Source organism: Crinia signifera, chromosome 2 (assembly GCF_055691185.1).
Source record: "Crinia signifera chromosome 2, ASM5569118v1, whole genome shotgun sequence".
Lineage (NCBI taxonomy): Eukaryota > Metazoa > Chordata > Amphibia > Anura > Myobatrachidae > Crinia > Crinia signifera.
The window spans coordinates 24,015,470-24,023,654 of record NC_139218.1 but is presented as its reverse complement, the minus strand read 5'-3'; the positions used below and the strand labels follow the sequence as shown (position 1 = coordinate 24,023,654).

Below are 8,185 nucleotides of genomic sequence, written 5' to 3'. Positions count from 1 at the left end.
TTCCTAATGTATGATTACCTCCATCTGTGTTGAACAGGATAATTGATAGGAAAGGTGCTTCAACACAGGTGATGGCAATCATACATTAAAAGGAAAGTGCAGGAGCAGAGCAATGTGTCCCTCCTATGACTGTGGGCTCACTGGGCTGGTTCTCTGTCATGTGAGTCAGAGGCTCCACCCAGCGTTAGAGGGTCAGACACACTTTGAGTGACAGATGTAGCCAAATATATAAGAGGTATATATATATATATATTTTTTTTATTATTTTTTTATTTTTTTGTGGGCCATCTCCCGAAGGAGACGGGCCTCGTTTTTCCCCTAACCCCTCTCAACCATAAGGCCGAAGAGGGGAAAATAGGAAACGGTGGGTCCTCTTCGCTGAAGCTTAGAGAGACCCTCATTCCTCAACCCCCGGAAGGGTTAGGACGGTGGGTCCTCCGCACCCGAAGGTTTGGAGAGACCCTCAGTGGACTTCCCTCCGCCTTGCGGCTCGGGGTCGTCCTCGGGGGACCGAAGCTCTCCCCAAAAGGCGAGAGCTTCGGCACATTGGGGAAATGGAAGGCCCGAAAGGGTCGACCTCACTACCCAAAAAAAAACGTGACAAAACTACAAAAAACAAGGAACGTGAAAAGTGACGAACGTGAGAGGGGAAAAGAAATAAATAATAAAGATACCCTAGCCAGAAGGCCAGGGTGGGGGTGTGAAAAATTGTCCTACCCATCCAAAAGGACGAGGTAAGGACGTGCAGCTAGGGTTACCACCTAGTCCCTTTAATTCCGGACACATATTAATTACACAGGTTCTGTGGCTGGCTGACTTCAAGACTCCACTTCACCTGATTTTAAACTGCCACAGAACCTGTGTAATTAACATGTGTCCGGAATTAAAGGGACTAGGTGGTAACCCTACGTGCAGCGCTACCTGAAGGGAAGTGCGCAGTGCAAGTGCTTACTAGTGCATGGTGATTTTGGGATCACCCGTGCATGTTTGGCACCCCCGAGTTTCCCCGGGGGCACAGTGCAGCCTCGGACTCCAAGCAACCGACCGATCAGCGTCCGACCAAGGTTTCTCTGCTCCCATCGTAGGGCACTTTCCAGCCCCTGGCATGGGAATGGGTACTCCACTGGGCTTTTCGACTGACTCCCTTAGGGGCTGCGACCCCCTCGGAAGAGCAATCTACTCAGTCTCAGTGTTTCTCCGATCCCAAGGTTAAGGTACTAAGCTGGGCCTTTTGATAAGAACAGATACTACACTTGATCTTAGCCAAAAGGCCGAGAAGCGATATATATATATACGGCTATATTGCGATATTGATCTGCATGTTCAGTAGATATCACTCATCGGTAACGACACAAGGGAGTGTGAATCGGTAACCATATTGAGTGCCCACACTAGATGATATTGGGGAACAATATTGCTCAGAAGCCCCTTTCTGAAGGCATGGCCAAACTATAGCCCTCCAGCTGTGCGAAACAACAAGTCCCATCATGCATTGCCACATTTTTGCTATTAGAGATTGTTAAAAAATATGGCAAGGCATGCTGGGATGTGTAGTTTCACAACAGCTGGAGGGCGGCAATTTGGCCATGCCTGGGGTAGTGTGTACGGTTCTTAAATCTAACCAAGAATAGCAGAGACACGAAAATAAATGACATTTTCAGTTGTGTGCTGTAAACATTACAAGTTGCTTAAAAGAATGGGGAAACCACTCCCCCTTGTGGACAAATCGTAAATATTTACTATGGGGTGGGAGGAGCTAGAACACAGGGATCCATTATGTTGAAACTGGGATCCTACCTCTCTTTTTCGAGGTCCCATCAGCAGCGGTGTATTTCTCACTTGGCATGTGAGGCATGTGCCTAGGGGTGACATGTGCTGGGGGTGGCACATGCTAGGGGTGACACATGCAGGGGGTGGCACATGCTAGGGGTGATATGTGCTGGGGGTGGCACATGCTAGGGGTGATATGTGCTGGGGGTGGCACAGCGTGCTGACTTGATACAGATAATTCGGTACTTGTTTCCTAGCACGGCCACACCGATCATGATCGTGGGCATCATTAGTAAAAATCGGGGGCATGGTACCGACGCGATGCCCGCGATTTCCCATAGGAAACAATGTTAAATGCCTCAATTTACCCGCGATGCCCCCGATTTCCTATAGGAAACAATGTTAAATGCCTCAATTTACCCAAATCATCATAGGGAACAATGGTAAATGGGCCAGAAACCCCCAAAAACACCCCTGAACAGTGAAATGTCCCCCAAAAGTAGTTAACGCCACCCCACGATCAACGTGAACCCAAAGCGCGGTGAGCGCAGCGAGCCCGCGAGGGGCGGCGGTACGCGTCCTCCGACCTTTTCATACCCCCACTATCCACGTCGGCGTGGAGTTGAGAATAGAATAGTGTGGCGAGCGCAGCGAGCCACCGAGCCTGAAGCGTGGCGAGCGCAGCGAGCCCCGCGACATTTCACTGTTCAGGGGTGTTTTTGGGGGTTTCTGGCCCATTTACCATTGTTCCCTATGATGATTTGGGTAAATTGAGGCATTTAACATTGTTTCCTATGGGAAATCGGGGGCATCGCGGGTAAATTGAGGCATTTAACATTGTTTCCTATGGGAAATCGGGGGCATCGCGGGTAAATTGAGGCATTTAACATTGTTTTTCTATGGGAAATTGGGGGCATCGCGTCTGGACCATTTAAGCCTTTTTTAGCCGCCTGCGACGCGACCGACGCGATTTTGACTTTTTTCAATGCATTTCAATGGGAAATCGGGGGCATCGCGTCGGTCGCGTCGCAGACCACTAAAAATTACACCCGATGCCCGCGATTGTGGCCGTGCTAGGAAACAAGTACCGATAATTCTAGGTGAAACTTTTTGTGGCAGTTAGGAGCTGATTGGCTAGTGCGTTATCACCTTCCACTTTATCACTTTACCAGGCTTAATACAAATGCCCAATTGTCTATTGCATTTCAGCGTAGACACCCCCATATGTGGCGCTAAACACACGCTTAAGCAGAGCGCATCCTCGTGTACTATCCCTAAGTGTGCATTTGTGATGATGACTTGTGATGTTGACAACATTTTGCTGATGTCAACATGTTGACATTGTGTTGTTGACATTGTATTCTCCTTCACACCTTCCACATGTCCCTTATATGCCATCAGACAACTTCACATGCTGCTTATATACCATCAGACCTCTCCATATGCCCCTTATATGCCATCAGACCTCTCTATATGCCCCTTATATGCCATCAGAGCCCTCCACAGGCTGGTAATTTACCATCAGACCTCTCCACATGTCACTTATATATCGACCCCTCCAAATGTCATTTATATACCCTCAGACCACTGCACATGCACCTTATTTGCAATCAGACTCCTCCAGATGCTGCTTTTATGCCATCAGACCATTCCACATGCACCTTATGTGCCATCAGACTCCTCCACTTGCTCCTTGTATGCCATTAGACCCCTCCATATACCGCTTATATGCCATCAGACCACACTACATGCCATTTATGTGACATCAGGCCCTCCACATGCCCCATATGTGCCATACAATTCCTCCATATGCCCCTTATGTGCAATCAGACCACTGGACATGCCTCTATGTGTCATCAGGCAAATCCACATACCCTGTAAATACCATCAGACACCTATAAATGCCCCTTATATGCCATCAGACCCCTCCATAGGGTTCTATGTGCCATCAGTCCACTCCACATACAGTACCACTTATATGCCATCAGACTCCTCCACATACTCCTTATGATCCATCAGACTCCTCCACATGCCCCGTATGTGCCATCAGACCACTCCACATTCCTCTGTGTGTCATCAGGCCAATCCACATACCCCTTATATACCATCAGACACCTATATATGCCCCATATGCCAGCAGACCCCTCCACGTTGCCCTCCACATACCACTTTTATGCCACTAGACTTCTCCACATGCCATTTATATACCACCTGACTCTCCCCATACCCCTTATTTGCCATCAGTACCTTCTGCATGCCCTGCATATGCAAATTGGAAAAAACTAATCTTTTTCGCCCCAGGCCAGCCGGATACATGGGATGATGAGCTGGTACTCCCCCTGTCACCCAGGGCTGTCTAGATATGTCTAATCACCACTGTTACCAACTCATTGTCAGAATAAATCCTTGAGAATGTGTCCCTTACACTGCACCCCCCCCCCCCCCCCCCCCCCCCCCCCCTTCCTCCTCCTCACCCTGGTTATATCACACTCTAAGCTATCAGTTTCCAGTGTTTGGTAACTTTTAAAATAAATACATTTATCTGTGACCTTGAATTCTCTTCCATACTGTATAACTTGTGAGATCACCTCAGGGAATAACAAACCACTTGAAAACGTAACGCTTTGTACATGTGTTTTTAATCCTGCAAAATACAGTTTCCTTTAGAGCTGTTTCAATATACAATTAAGTACAAAGAAAATGTCTGAACAGACCGATTACAAGTTAGACTATAATCACTTTCTCTCTTATCTCATGTCAAGACCCAACACTCCCAATGTACTTCTTTAAATAGAGCAGTGGTTCCCAATCTTTTTTGAATCACAGCACGCTAGAGTATCAAAAAAATTTCACCGCACCCCTAGGCCCAAAAAGAATTAATTAGATTGGGTTTATATGCGATTCCTAGGGTTATGTGGTAAAGGGCAGGATTGGCTTCTGATTGTACACATATTTTATGATTGGCAGCCACCAGCACTGATTTTGCCCATAAATAATTAACCATCATAAGATGTAACAAGGGCCGCATAGGCCCGAGTGTAATTAAGAGCCTGTGAATTTGCAGAGTTAAATAAAGTTGTAAACATTAAGATAAGGCCGGAGGCAAATAGTGAGTGGCAGTTAGATCTGCCCTATCGGGTAGCTGGGGGCGTCAGCTTAGAGAGGGGTACTTATAGGAAAGCAGACAGGAAGGACTTCCTCTTTGAGTCTGGATTCCCACCCTCCCTTCCCTTCTAATGTGCTACCTGGGCTGTTGAGCCTTAACCAAATTTGAATTCAAATTACATTTACAATCGGCGGTTGAGCGCTCTCGACCAGCACTCAGGTGTGGTGTCAGGTGGTCTCCGTGGGGTATGGCCCGCCCCTCTGCCAAGAAGGTAGGCGAATCCCGACTCAACGCGGTGGGGCGCTGGACACTTCCTGGAAGTGCCCGCGTCTGGCCCTAGGAGAGGCGTGGCATGCCGCTGCGGAGCGGGCTGTACACACAATTGTTGAGTGATGCCAGCGAGTGGGGCGACCTGGTCGCCGCCATGAGGGGCATCCGCGTTTTTGAGGGTGCTGGTCTCAAGTGCTTCTTCTTGCCATCCCTAAAACAATTAGGGTCATACCATCTTTAAATAAATATCCTAGATGACCTTTAAACTTACGCAGTTGGTGTCCGTGTCTTATTTATTAGTTAAGGTGTCAGTGTGAGTTATTTCTAGGCTTAAGTGTTAGATAAAGGTATAGGATAAAGCAGCATAATTCTCTAGGCGCCTTATTTGAATTGGTATTGGACCACCAACTCAGGGCACCCCTGCAAGTGTGCCGAGGCACCCCATGGTCATTCAAATCTAGTTGAAACATTTGTAGCTCCCACTAAGGGGGATATTCAATCCCCGGTGAGCATCCGTCTGGCTGCAGCTCGCCTCTTCCCGGCCGCAACTCGCGGACACGCCCCCTTCTCGCTCCCCAGCAGGCAGGACATTGAATCCCACCTGCATGTTCTCGGTTGAGCTGACCGAGAACGGGACTGAGTCACGGTGGTCGAACAAGCTCGACTGCCGTGACCCTCAGATTGAATACCTCCCTAAAACACAGAAAGCCGAATAGGGGTGTGCAACCTATGGAAGCCAAGAGGGGTCCAGAGAGTAGATGCCAGGAGGAAGAGACAGGATCCTTACCATGTGGTGGGAGAATGTGAGTTTAGAAAGTACAGTACTGGTTCTATTATGTCTGTGAACTTATTTATTATGGCATTATTAACCTTTTCCTGACCACTTATCTAATTTAAATGTTTGAAACAGCCTACACTATAGACCATCTGTACTGTTACATATTAATACTGTATTCCATACAGTATCCAGTGTATAAAGTCTAATTTTCAGGGCTGTTACCGTTCCCCCGGACTCCCGTACTTACTCCAATGCGCTGCAGAGTGGGATATTTTGGATTACATTTGAAGCCCCTCTAATAACCCTGCGTTTGACACTGACAGCAACAAAAATGGAGGCCTCGTGACTTCCTGATGAAATGAAGGACGTCCACTAGCCACAATACTATAGAGTTCTCTTCCCCTGTCTCCTCCTCAGCGGTGTAACAATGGCACTGCAGCCCAAGCTGTGGCTTGGGGAGCCTGCACTCTGGTCTCTGCAGATGTCAATGGGTCGGGCTGTCTGAATGGAATCACCTGAAAATGTCCCTACAATGATGGCCGCCGTCTTCAAGGCGACAGATGCTACTACTAGACAGATTGCTAGATGTTAGAGCCTGGTCCTAAAAAAAAATAAAAAAATCACTGGCAATGAATAAATTACCCGTGTAAATGAGCATGTAACCCCTGGCAACGAGCATGAAATTCCTGGCAATGAGCATTTAGGTAAAAAATATATAATAAATATATATGGGAGGGACGGCAGCCTATTGGTTTATCAGGCCCTGTCTGGTGTGGACTGAAAGGTCTACAGTCTTTAGTTAAACAGTCAATAGGTCGACACCAGAAGGTTGACATGCAAAAGGTCAACACAGACAAAAGATCGACATACACAAAGTCATGCACAATAGGTCGACATGGTCAACATGAAAAAGGTCGACACATGAAAAGGTTGTACGTTTTTCTACATCTTTTTGGTTGTGGTTGACAGCTGTCGACATGGTCTCCCAATTAGTGTAACGTATACCCTCACCGCTCACTGCATACTTCTGGCCTAGCGCCTCGCTCCGCTGGATCGGTGCGCGTCCAAAAATGGGGATTGGCCTATGAAAAAGGGGCGTGGCCTCGCGGGATGACGCATCCTAAGGCTGCGCCCCCCCCGGTTTTCGTCACATGCGCACAGCTTCTATTCTCTTCATGCCAACTGCCCCCCCCCCCCCCACCGTGGGACAATGGCAGCCCCGGGCGGAACACGGGAACGTCCCCAAATACCGGGAAGTTCCTGCGGTAAGCGGGACAGTTGGAAGATATGGAGGGGGCCTGTCATGTCCCCACAAAATAAAAAATAAATGATATGGCCATTCAGATTTGGGAGGGAGGTGAGGGGCAGGAGGTGCATGAGGGAGCGCTGGCTCTTAACTTGCTCGATACAGTGCCAGAGTCTTTGCTTTCTATGTGTGGTGCCATCTTCCCAAAGATGTTACTGGGGAGATGGTGCTGGATCTGGAGGAGGGAATCGGTCAGATATCTTGTTACCTGGGTGCTGAGACAAATTGCCTAATTCAGAACTCATCGCATGACATGTGAATTTGCAGGCTGGGTGATTATCAATAGACTTGCGCATTTGTGCGGCCGTAGTACGCATGGGCCAGGCCATTCTGCAATAAAATCCTGCTACTTTTGTTAATCGATGTCCATTCGCAATTTGATTGACAGGAAACCGACATTTGGGGGTGATGGCCGGGCGTTTTCTGAGAGTGTCAGGGAAAAAGCAGGCATGCCCAGTCGTTTGAAGGGAAGTCATGTGACGTCAGCTGCAGCCCAGTGTGTAGCGATGGGCAAAACGGGTCACTAATGAGAGCTGGGATCCAGCAGATCAGTCCGTGAAAAGAGCTGGATCTTTTGCACGGGTCATCGGTTCACTTTGAAAGAAGGGGTAATTTGATAATAAAGAAGCAAATTTGTTTTACAATAATTTTTAGCCATTTTCTTTTAACTTTTTTTTTTAAAACAGTGAGCTGAACAAATAAGAACATACATGACCGAGTAAAACTGATCAATGGCTGGCTGCAGAATCGCCATCAATGGCAACTATCTATGGCAGTGACGTGCGGTGAGGTCAATGGCTGGTGAGGCACTGGTTTGTAAGCAGTGGTGCAAGCAGATTTTTTTTTCTTACGTGGTACCAAAAATGGTCGTGGTCAAGTGTAATGAGAGGGTGTCATCACACACAACTGGGGGAGTGGCTACATAACAATAGAGGCATAGTCACATTATGCCACA

The 8,185-nt window shown here is 47.8% G+C and overlaps 1 pseudogene; it reads right to left on the bottom strand.

Annotated features, from left to right (window-relative positions):
* Window positions 1–1,188: 1,188 nt before the first annotated feature.
* LOC146060886 (U2 spliceosomal RNA) lies at window positions 1,189–1,283 on the bottom strand (annotated as a pseudogene).
* Between the last annotated feature and the right edge of the window lie 6,902 nt (window positions 1,284–8,185).